At 41.2% G+C, this 12,723-nt stretch overlaps 1 protein-coding gene and 1 pseudogene across 4 annotated transcripts in view; one reads left to right on the forward strand and one right to left on the reverse strand.

Moving 5' to 3' along the window:
• Positions 1–12,723, reverse strand: part of MRTFA (myocardin related transcription factor A) — a 207,747-nt gene that overhangs the window by 132,691 nt on the left and 62,333 nt on the right. For all 4 annotated transcript variants that reach the window (XM_032267167.1, XM_032267166.1, XM_032267170.1 and 1 more), the window contains one exon: positions 1,571–1,832. The gene's annotated coding sequence lies outside the window, so the exon portion shown is untranslated. The remainder of the gene's footprint in view (positions 1–1,570; positions 1,833–12,723) is intronic.
• On the forward strand, positions 7,959–8,219 carry LOC116542316 (annotated as a pseudogene).

A 12,723-nucleotide genomic window follows, 5' to 3' on the forward strand; every position in this document is an offset into this window, starting at 1 on the left:
AAAAAAAAAAAAAAAAAAAAAAAAAAAAAAAAAAAAAAAAATGCCTACTGTATTCTACGTGTGCCTGAGTTAGTTTTTAGGCTCTCTATTCTTTAGTCTTTCTGGCCATCTCAGAAAAAAAAAAAAAAAAAAGAAAAAGAAGGTAAGGAGAGAGAGACCTGTCCTAACAGACAGAAAGACAATATTAGGCAATAACTAAAAGAAGATAGTACTAATAACAGAGATGGCCAGAAAGACCAAAGAATAGAGAGCCTAAAAACTAACTCAGGCACACGTAGAATACAGCAGGCATTAAAGATCAGTAGGAAAAAGTAGAACTATTCAGTAAGTGGGGATTAACAGCTTGGATTAGACGAAAATACAGACTATCTTTAACTTAGAAGGAAAATCAATACTGATCAATAACCACAAGTTCCTGAAGAAAACATAATATACTTTTCTCTCATTTATATATATGGGTCTAAAACATGAGAAACAACATTATATATTGCTTAAGAATATATTCACATGGCAAAAGAATACAGACATATTTGGCAATGAAATACCAAATTCAAGTCAGTAGTTACCTTCAGGGGTAATGAAGATTTATGCAAAGTATATAAGTTGGGTGGTACTTGAACACACAAGTATTTTCTATATTGTTCTTTATACATTTTTTCCAATCTTAAGTATTTCATAACAAATTATAATTTTTTGAATTAAAAAAAGTTTGAGGTATGAGTATGTAGTTTTTAAACAGTATTTAACACAGTTTAATGGGCTGGAAAAAATACTAGAAATAGGGAAATAAGAGAAGATGTTAAAGAGAAAAAGACCAGATTCTGCAAAGCCTTGTAAAACATGCCAAAAAATTTATTCATTTATTTACTTATTTAATTGAGAGAGTCTCGTTCTGTTACCCAAGCTATAGTGCAGTGGCACAATCTTGGCTCACTGCAACCTCCGTCTCCTGGGTTCAAGCAATCCTCCCACCTCAGACCCCCTAGTAGCTGGGACTACAGGCATGTGCCAACACACCCGGTTAATTTTTGTATTTTTAGCAGAGACAGGGTTTCACCATGTTAACCAGGCTGGTCTCAAACTCCTGATCTCAGGTGATCTGTGCACTTCGGCCTCCCAAAGTGCTGGGATTACAGGCATGAGTCACTGCATCCGGTAAGAAATTTATTTTCCTTTTGTTTCATCCCACAAGGCAATCACTGAAAAGTTTTAAGCTAGGAAGTTTAAAAGATTACTCTGACAAGGCTATATGATAGAGTATGTTTCCTAATGACAGGAGTTTGTCTACCATTTAATAGTTCATAATACGTTGATATTAGTGAATATATATGCTGAATTTATGGAAGGAATGGGATGAGGAAAGAGAGAAATTACAAAGAAATTATAATAATCCAGACAGGAAATGTTGTATTTACAATGATCACATTAACTTACAGCTATCTCTCTATTTTATAAGAAATATTAAGATTATAAGAAACTTTCAAGGAACCTGAAACTAAGGATCTATAACATTATAAACATGAAGATCCTGGTTCAAATTAGGGAAAGGAATAATTCTGTATCTACTCACCATTCTTCCGCTCACTAAGTGGAGGCAAATTGGGATTCCTGCCAGGGTGGAGGCCTAGGGTCAGCTCGGGCTGCAAGGAGAGCTCCTGCAGTTCATTGGCAACAGCTTCGCTCTGGGGACTGGGTGCCGCAGATAGGGAAACGAGCACTGGTTCATCATCATTTTCGCCGGCCCCTCCTCCGTCCAGCCCATTCACAGCAATGACGGAAGGGGGCAGGCACACCACACTGGAGAAATCCACTTTGGCTTTCGTGATGGCAACCTGGAAACGGAAGAATAAATGAAAAGTTTAGATGGGACCATGACAATAAGGTTTGGCGGTGTCCCCACCCAAATCTCATCTTGAATTGTAGTTCCCATAATTCCCACAGGTCATGGGAGGGACTTGGTGGGAGGTAACTGAATCATAGGGGTAGCTACCTCTATGCTATTCTCATGAGTTCTCACAAGATCTGATGGTTTTATAAGAGGCTTTTCCCCGTTTGCTCAGCACTTCTCCTTCCTGCCACCATGTGAAGAAGGACATGTTTGCTTCCCCTTCGACCATGACTCTAAGTTTCCTAAGGCCTCCCCAGACCTGTGGAACTGTGAGTCAGTTAAACCTCTTTCCTTTATAAACTACCCAGTCTCAGGCAGTTCTTTACCGCTATCTGAGAACAGACTAATATGGTAAATTGGTACTGACAGAGTGGGATGCTGCTGTAGGGATACCTGAAAACGTGGAAGCAACTTTGAAACTGGGTAACAGGCAGTGTTTGGAACAGTTTGGAGGGCTCAGAAGAAGACAGGAAAACGTGAGAAAGTTTGAAACTTCCTAGAGACTTGTTGAATGGCTTTGACCAAAATACTGATAGTGATATAGACAATGAAGTACAGGATAAGATGGTCTCCGACGGAGATGAGGAACTTGTTGGGAACTGAAATAAAGGTGATTCTTAAAATCCTTTAGCAAAGAGACTGGTGACATTTTGCCTCTGCTCTAGAGATCTTTGGAAATTTGAGTTTGAGTGAAATGATGTAGGGTATCTGGCGGAGGATATTTCTAAGCAGTAAAGCATTCAAGAGGAAGCAGGGCATAAAAATTTAGAAAATTTACAGCGTAGGCCAGGCGCAGTGGCTCAAGCCTGTAATCCCAGCACTTTGGGAGGCCGAGGCGGGCGGATCACGAGGTCAAGAGATCGAGACCATCCTGGTCAACATGGCGAAACCCCGTCTCTACTAAAAATACAAAACATTAGCTGGGCATGGTGGTGCGTGCCTGTAATCCCAGCTACTCAGGAGGCTGAGGCAGGAAAATTGCCTGAACCCAGGAGGCGGAGGTTGCGGTGAGCCGAAATCACGCCATTGCACTCCAGCCTGGGTAACAAGAGTGAAACTCCGCCTCAAAAAAAAAAAAAAAAAGAAAAGAAAAGAAAATTTACAGCGTGACAAGGCAATAGAAAGGAAAAATCTATTTTCTGGGAAGAAATTCATGCCAGCTGCAGAAATTTGCATAAGAAGGAGCCGAATGTTAATCACCAAGACAATGGGGAAAATGTCTTCAGGGCATGTCAGAAAACTTCACACCCGCAGCTCAAAGGCCTAGGCAGGAAAAATGGTTTGACGGTCTAGGCCCAGGGCCCTCCTGCTCTGTGCAACCTGAGAACGCGGTGCCCGTGAGTCCCAGTTGCTTAAGCTCCAGCCATGACTAAAAAGAGTCAAGGTACCGCTCATGCCGTGGCTTCGGAGGGTGTAAGCCCAAAGCCTCAGCAGCTCCCATGGGGTGTTGAGCCCGCAGGTACACAGAAGTCTAGAACTGAGGTTTGGAAACCTCCACCTAGATTTCAGAGATTGTATGGAAATACTTGGATGTCCAGGAAGTTTGCTGCAGGGGTGCAGCCCCCATGGAGAACCTCTGCTAGGGCAGTACAGAAGGGAAATGTGGGGTCAGAGTCCCCACACAGAGTCCTCACTGGGGCACTGCCTAGCAGAGCTGTGAGAAGAAGGTCACCATCTTCCAGACCCCAGAATGGTACGTCCACCAACACCTGGAAAAGTTGTAGACACTCAACATCAGCCCATGAAAGCAGCCAGGATTAAAGCTGTACCCTGCAAAGCCACGAGGGCAGAGCTGCCCAAGGCGATACAAGCCCACCTCTTACAACAGCATGACCTGGATGTGACACATGGAGTCAAAGGAGATCATTTCAGAGCTTTAAGATTTGACTTTCCCACTGGATTGTGGACTGGCATGGGGCATGTAGCCCCTTTGTTTTGGCCAATTTCTCCCCTTTGGAATGGGTGTAAATACACCCAATGCCTGTACCCCCACTGTATCTAGGAAGTAACTAACTTGCTTTTGGTTTTACAGGCTCATAGGTGGAAGAGACTTGCCTTGTCTCAGATGAGACTTTGGACTTGGACTTCTGGGTTAATATGGAACGAGCTAAGACTTTGGGGGACTACTGGAAATACATGATGTGTTTTGAAATGTGAAGACCTGTGATTTGGGAGGGGCCAGGGGCAGAATTATATGGTTTGGCTGTGTCCCCACCCAAATCTCACCTTGAACTGTAGTTCCCATAATCTTCACAAGTTGTGGGAGGGACTTGGTGGAAGGTAAATTAATCATGGGGGTGGTTATCTCCATGCTGTTCTCATGATAGGGAGTGAGTTATCACAAGATCTAATGGTTTTATAAAGTGTTTTCCCCTTTTGCTTGGCACTTCTTCCTGCTGCCTTGTGAAGAAGGATGTGTTTGCTTCCCCTTCCACCATGACTGTAAATTTCCTGAGGCCTCCCAAACCCTTCGGAAATGTGAGTCAATTAAACCTCTTTCCCTGGCAGTTCTTTACAGCAGCTTGAGAACGGATTAATATACATGAAGAAACTATGCTACTGGAGTATATACTGATACTAATATTATAAATTACATCACTGATACACTATCGTTATTCTTAAAAGCTTTTTGTAAAGTAAGCTAGCGGCCACTGCTTTCCAGACCCCGAATGGTAGAGCCACCAGCAGCATGCAACCTCAGCGTGGAAAAACCACAAGGGCAGAGCTGCCCAAGGCTTTGGGAACCCCCACTTTATATCAGTGTACCCAGAACGTGGGACATGGAGTCAAGGATTCTCTTGGAGCTTTACGATTTAACGACTGCCCTGCTGGGTTTCAGACTTGCATGGGGCCTACAGCCCCTTTCTTTTGGCCAATTTCTCCCTTTTGGAATGGAAATGTTTACTCAATGCCTGTATCCCTATTTTATCTTGGAAGTAAGTAACTTGTCTTTGATTTTACAGCCTCATAGATGGAAGGAACTTATCTCCAGATAAGACTTTGGACTTCTAAGTTAATGCTGCAATGAGTTAAGATTTTGGGGAACTACTGAGAAGAAATAATTGTATTTTGAAATGTAAGGAGGACATGAGACTTGGGGGACTAGAGGCAGAATGATATGACTCTGGTATTTGTCCCGCCCAAATCTCATGTTGAAATGCAGTCCCCAATGTTGGAGGTAGGGTCTGATGGGAGATATTTGGATCATGGGGGCAGATCCCTCAAGGATTGGCGCTGTCCTCGTGATAGTGAGTGAGTTCTTGCAAAATCTAGTTGTTTAAAAGTATGTGGCACTGCCCCTCTTTTTCCTCTTGCTCCTGCTCTTGCCCTGTGACATGCTTGCACCCGCCTCACCTTCTACCGTGAGTAAAATCTCTCTTGATGGCATCATCCTTTTACAGCCTTGCAAAACCATGAACCAATTAAACTTCATAAATTAAAAACACACACACACACCCCCCTACTGAATCCTATGCAGTTAATAATTTTTATAAAGCATTTCTAATGTGGGAAATGCTTATTGTAAAGCCACACTTAAGATATAAAACTGCATACTCATATATTAAAATATTACACAAAGAAAAAATATTTTAAGAAGTATACCAAGACACAAAAGAGGGGTTCTGTTTGATTGGAAAATGAAAAATTTTTCTTTAAGGTTCCAGTTTTCTCTAAAATACTTATGCGGCTTTTATAATGAAAAGACTATAGTTTCTGACCTATAAAGCGAGATTCCCTGGGCATTCCTTGCAAACATTGCTGACTACTTTAATTTGCTTTAGCTGAAGAAACCAACAAAATATTAACAGCCATGAAAAAAGGCACTAAAAACTAGAAAGACTATTATAATCCACCTTCAAGTAAACCAATAGTGTGCCCAAACCTGACTGTAGTTCTGGTTGATATATCTCACAGAATATAAACTGGATCGGAAAAGGTCTAGATAAGAGGAATTAACATGAGGGATATGATATTATGAAGAAAAAAGATATTAAGGACTCTCTACTCCAAAAAAGACTGGAAGAAGACTTAAGGGAGATGAGTTCAAACAAAAATATTTGGAACTAAATATTCTCAGGGGTACTATGGGCAAACAATGGGAAAAGGGTTTCTTTTGGGGTTTGAACAATTTTAGAAATTACAAAACAACAAATAGTACTAAGAAAATTCAGAATCTAAACTTCAAATAATTCTTTTCCATTTCATCTATGATTTATTATGGTTTAAACCATGTCTCTGTGTACCCTGGGTAAAAACAACTGTTATACAGGATTAATCTATCTGGCTCTGTATTATCTATCATTGACTCTGAAAGAGCATGTTTGCTTCTTTTAACAGCAGTCTTTCAGACTAAAAACAGACTTCAGTTTTATGACATTCGAGGACCCCTTGAGAACCAATCTCCTTATTCTAAAAGAAAATAGAAAAAGAATGGTATTAAAACTTCAGCCTTAGGACTTAAAAAGAGTAATTTCACATAGAGTAACAGGTTTTCAATAAACAGGCGTTAAATCGTTATGGATTGGGTGGATCACGAGGTCAAGAGATCGAGACCGTCCTGGTCAACACGGTGAAACCCCGTCTCTACTAAAAATACAAAAATTAGCTGGGCACGGTGGCGCGCGCCTGTAGTCCCAGCTACTCAGGAGGCTGAGGCAGGAGAATTGCTTGAATCTAGGAGGCAGAGGTTGCAGTGAGCCGAGATCGCGCCATTGCACTCCAGCCTGGGTAACAAGAGTGAAACTCCGTCTCAAAAAAAAAAAAAAAAAAAAAAAAGAGTTCATACCTCAGGGTTTTGCCCTGTTGCCCTAGGCCGGTCTGGAACTCCTGGCCTCAAGTCATCCACCTGCCTTGGTCTCCCAAAGTGCTGGATTTACAGGCATGAGCTCTCTGTATCCAGCCTTTTTTTTGGCCAGGGGGTGGTGGGGGGGAGACAGGGTCGTCTCACTCTGTTGCCCAGGCTAGGGTGCAGTGGCATGATCATAGCTCACTGAGACCTTGAATTCCTGGGCTCAAGTGATCTTCCCACAGCAGCCCCACAGGTAGCTAGGAATACAGGCATACCACCAACCCCCACTTTTTCCCCCCCTCCCCGGGTAGGGGGGTAGGGGTGGAGGTCGAGGAGATACGAGGTTTTGTTATGTTGCCCAGGCTGATCTCAAACTCCTGGCCTCAAGTGATCCTCCTACCTAAATCTCCCAAAGTGCTAGGATTACAGGAATGAGCCCCCGTGCTTTGCCAAAGCCATATATTCTTTAAAATGAAGTAAATTATTTAATTTACTTTTCACTAATTCAGAACAAATTTCTTATTTTGAATCAGATAATTATTATTGCTGGGATTCAGAGACTTAACATTTACATGTATCACTGTTCCCAAGAGATAATAAAGATCCATCACATGGTATCAATATTTTTCTAATGAAGCATGAAGTTAAAATTCATGAGTTCGTGATCCTGGTATGCACTTAGTGAACACAACCAATATTTCTAGAAAATGATTTAAGAAACTTCATTAAAAATGGCCCCCAAAAGAAAGCCAACCTAAGTCCAATGCTAGGCATGAAGAGAAAATAAAGTTGTTTTTTTTTGTTTTTTTGTTTTTTTTTGAGATGGAGTCTTGCTCCATCACCCAGACTGGAGTGCTGTGGTGAGATTTTGGCTCACTGCAACCTCTGCCTCCCAGGTTCAAGTGATTCTCATGTCTCAGCCTCCAGAGTAGCTGCAATTACAGGCATGTACCACCACACCTAATTTTTGTGTTTTCAGTAGACATGGAGTTTCACCATGTTGGCCAGGCTGGTCTCAAACTCCTGAACTCAGGTGATCCACCCGCCATGGCCTCCCCAAGTGCTAGGATTATAGGCATGAGCCACTGCACCTGGTGGAGAAAGTTTTTAAAAAAATAATGTTTCAGCGAGGTGCGATGGCTCATACCTGTAATCCCAGCAGTTTGGGAGGCTAAGGTGGGCAGATAGCTAGAGCCCAGGAATTCAAAACCATCCTGGGCAACAGCCAAACCCCAACTCTAAAAAATATATAAAAATTAGTGGGGCCTTTTACCTCGTTGCCTTTCTGAGAGCAAGATGGGTCACCAGCAGCTGTACTGGAGCCACCTGCGAAAATTTGGCCAGGGTTCTCGCTCTTGTTGAGTCTGTTCAAACCAGCACGGTTTGATCCGGAAATATGGTCTCAATATGGCCGCCAGCGTTTCCGTCAGTATGTGAAGGATACAGGTTTCATTAAGTTGGACTAAATGATCTTCAAAGGATTATCCAAGACATCTACCATGAAAAACCATGATAGTTCTTTGTACATAAAATAAACATTTTTAAAAACCAAAAAAAAAAAAAAAAAAAAAAAAAAAAATTAGTGGGGCATGGTAGCATGTGCCTGCAGTCTCAGCTACTCTGGAGGCTAAGGTAAGAGGATCACCTCGACCCTAGGGAGGTTGAGGCTGCAGTGAGCTGTGATTGTGCCACTCCACTCCAGCCTGGGCAACAGAGTGAGACCCATCTTGGAGCAGGGTGGGGAAAGGTGGGAAAGATGTTTCTTACAACACATACTTTGTTTTTTTTAAAGACAGGGTGTTACTCAGACATTCAAGCTAGAGAGCAATGGAATGATCATAGCACACTGCAGCCTTAAACTCCTGGGCTTAGGTGATCCTCCCAAGTAGCTAGAACTATAGACATGTGCCATCACATCTGACTATTTTTCCCTTTTTTTGTAGAGATGGGATCTCACTATGTTGCCCAGGCTGGTCTCAAACTCCTGGGGTCAAGCAACTGCCCTACGCTGGCCTCTCAAAACGCTAGGATTACAACACTGAGCCACCTTGCCCAATCACACGTACATTTTTAACAGTTTAAAGAAAGGACTGGGTTGGGCACGGTGACTCACGCCTGTAATCCCAGCACTTTGGGAGGTCGAGGTGGGTGGATCACAAGGTCAAGCACTCAAGACCAGCCTGGCCAACATAGTGAAACCCCGTCTCTACTAAAAATACAAAAAATTAGCCGGACCTGGTAGTGGGCACCTGTAATCCCAGCTACTCAGGAGGCTGAGGCAGGATAATCACTTCAAATTGGGAGGTGGAACTTGCAGTGAGCCAAGACTGAGACACTGCACTCCAGCCAGGACAACAGTGTAAGACTCTGTCTCAAAAAAAAAAAAAAAAAAAAAAAGAAAGAAAAGAAAGGACACGTTGATACTATATTATGGTGCAAAAAGAAAAGAAAATAGGAATATCAAATTCTATAAAACCAAACCATGATAGTGCCTACCACTGCCCAGAATAAAAGAAATAAGCAATTTGAAAAACTGCTTTCGCAAGTGTTCGATTCAGAATTTAACAGATTTTTAATTAAGTTCCATATTTACAGATTTATTAAGGGCTTAAAAAGATTACTTAAAATTTACACACACACATATATAAACATGAATACATACAAACTCACACACTTTACCAAATATTTTTATTGTGTAAATTATATAGTGTTGTTTGTTAATTTAGGCATTTCATAAGTTTCAGGATATATTCTTTAAAACACCAATATTAAACTATACTATTTAACAACAAAATCCTTCCATCAAGGTCATGACATAAAACAAGAGGGGCAGAATGTTGATAATGTTGAATTACTTAGAAATTCATTATGCTGTTATCTCTGCATGTGTGTATGTTTGATAACATTCTCACAATGTTTTTTAAAAAATAAGATTCTTCCATAGAACGATGGGAAGATTTAGTGAGACACAGCAAGATTTCCTTAACCTTGACATTAGGAAATAGACCAGAAGTCAAATGTAGGCACTGACAAAAGACAGACGAATTTGGCATAAAAAATACACATTGGAAAGATTTATTTCTCTAACAAAAACACTACTCTCTATTTATTTTGAAAGAGCCCACAAGATAAAATCTTGTAAACTATGATAATCTAGAAACAAGACCCAAAAATGTTGAGGTATGGCCATCATAATTAAGTCCCCTTTACCAATTCCTGAATACTCATAATTTTATTTACTGTAAAACTTGCATCACTTTTTAGAGTTGCAATTTATAACCCTACTGAGTCTAAGATCAAACTTTTTCTTATCAAAGGATCACTAACTCCAGTTTCTGGGCTGCTGATTCACATATGATCAGTAGCAGCCAGAACAAAAACAACATGGGGGCAGGGTCATCTCCCACAACCCATCTGTCTCCCTCTTTTGCTGGCCTAATTACGCCTCATCTTTTCTCCGCCCTACCCGCTTTGGGGCTTTATGCCTTCTGCCTGTACAGAACAACATATGTACCTAGAAGCAGCAGCATGAAATGTGTTAGAAAAATGGAAGAGCGTAGACAGCTACTGACAACTCTAAAACATAAGCACTAGCACAATTCTTTATCATGACCCATTACAAAAAGATGGTTCTATGCAACCAAATGGTACGGTTCTTCTGAAAAATGTTTTTAAACAATTGATATAAAAATTGTTTTTAATTAACTAATCAACTTTCTTTTAGCTGGACATATTTTTACTTTAATTCTCCTTTATTTATTTTCAATGTAGTAAACCTAATCTTGAAAATTCTTACTGTCTAAGCAGGCATGTATGGGTAAGGGTAAGGTGGGTGTAGGCAGGTATGGGTATCTCTGTGTGTGTGCACGCACGTGTGTAAAATCTGGTATGAAGGAATTCAAATCAACCAAACAAGTGTATCCTGAGAGCTTACTATATACATCCTAGGTACTGCCCTATGTCCTACAGTAGAAGATGAGGAAAACAGCCAGGCATGCCTGTAGTCCCAGTTACTTGGGAGGCTGAGGCAAGAGGATTGCTTGAACCTGGTAGGTAGAGCCAAGACTGTATCACTGCACTACAGCCCAAGTGACAGAGTGAAACTGTCTCCAAAAAAAAAAAAAAAAAAAAAAAAAGTTACTGTACAGAAGATGAGGGAAACATCAAGTCTTGGCTCATTAACTGCCCTCACATCTGTCTTTACCACCCCCATTATCTTCAGATACCTTAAAAACTACCAGGCTTTAGAGATGGCAAATAACAGGACTTCCTATTGCCTCTTCATCTTGGAAATCATCTAAAAACGAGGAATACAAGAATCAGAAAAATTTAACAAAACAATGGAAAGCAAATGGAAGAATAATGTGGCAGATTAAAGATGCTGCAAATTATCTGACACTTCCCTCCCGCTGATGGGTGGGGTTTATTTCCCTTCACCTTGAATCTGAGCTGGCCTCTGCCTAGACAAATCGAGAACAGTGAAAGTGATGGTATGCCAGTTCAGGGTCTAGACTTTAAGAGGACTAGCAGCTTCTACCTTAGTTTCTTGGATCCCTGTGCCCCCATGTAAGAAATCCAAATACCCTGATGGATCGATCTTTAAAAGAGGTCTCATGCCTATACAGAAAGGCAGTGGGATCCAGCTCAGTCCAGCTTTCTAGACATCCCCAACATGGTGCCAGTCATGTGAGCAAATAAGCAAAGCCATCCTGGACATCCCAGACAAGCCTACTTGCCTGCTGAATGCCACTAAGAGATGCCACTTAACACTGTAGGGATCCACGTTAACACCATATGGAGCAGAAGAATCCCTAAGCTAAGCCCTATCCAAAATCCTCACCCACAAAATTGTGATATAAAATAAATGGCATCAGACTTCTCAACAGCAACAGTGGAAACTAAATGACAGTGGAGTACTGCCTTCAAATTATGAGAAAAAAGGTATTTTCAAACTAGAATTGCTTACACAGCTTAACAACTATCAATGAAGTAGGAGGGCATTCCAAGTAATAAAAAATTTTACCTACCAAATAACCTTCCAGGAACTAATTCCATGGTATGTTTCACCACAACATAGGGAATAAACAAATAAAAAGACATGAGATCCAGGTAACAGCTCCAACACAAGAGAGAAAGAAACACGACTCCCAGGATGAAGGTGAAGACAAATATCAGAGCAACAACTCAACAGCAGTCTAAGAAAGCCAGGAGTCCAGATTAGAGCAGAAGGACAAGAAACTAGGAAAATCTCAAGGAGGAAAAAAATTGTATCAATTATCTAATAGGTGTAATCATGTAGAAAATTCACTCTGAGACTCTAAAAGGAAGTGGGAAGAATTAGTGATACTTATGAAGAAAATTAAGGCTGGGCACGGTGGCTCATGCCTGTAATCCCAGAACTTTGGGAGGTCGAGACTAGCCGATCATTTGAGGTCAGGGGTTCAAGACCAGCATGACCAATATGGTGAAACCCCATCTCTACTAAAACAACAACAACAACAACAACAACAACAAAATAGCCAGGCATGGTGGTGCATGCCTATAATTCCAGCTACTCAGGAGGCTGAGGCAGAATAATCAACTGAACCCAGGAGGCAGACACTGCGGTGAGCCAAGATTGTGCCATTGCACTCCAGCCTGGACAACGAGAGCGAAACTCCACCTCAAGAAAAAAAAAAAATACAAAAAATACAAAATACAAAAAAAATTAGCCAGGCATGGTGGTGCATGCCTGTAGTCCCAGCTACTCAGGAGACTGAGGCAGGAGAATCGCTTGAACCCAGGAGGCAGAGGTTGCAGTGAGCCAAGACTGAGCCACTGCACTCCAGTTTGGGTGACAGAACAAGACTCCGTCTCAAAAAAAAAAAAAACAACAACAACAAACAAACAAAAAACAGAAAAAGAAAATTAAGCAAAAAGTTTAATACAGGCAATCATCAGCTCCAGAAAAACAAAACATTACAAAAGAAAAGGAAAAGTAATTAAATTATAATAGAGCTGAGTATGTTTGGTGCATGTGTCTGAGGCAGGAGGGTTGCTTGAGTCC

Source organism: Sapajus apella, unplaced genomic scaffold (assembly GCF_009761245.1).
Source record: "Sapajus apella isolate SASKATOON/1434 unplaced genomic scaffold, GSC_monkey_1.0 scaffold166, whole genome shotgun sequence".
In the NCBI taxonomy this organism is placed as follows: domain Eukaryota; kingdom Metazoa; phylum Chordata; class Mammalia; order Primates; family Cebidae; genus Sapajus; species Sapajus apella.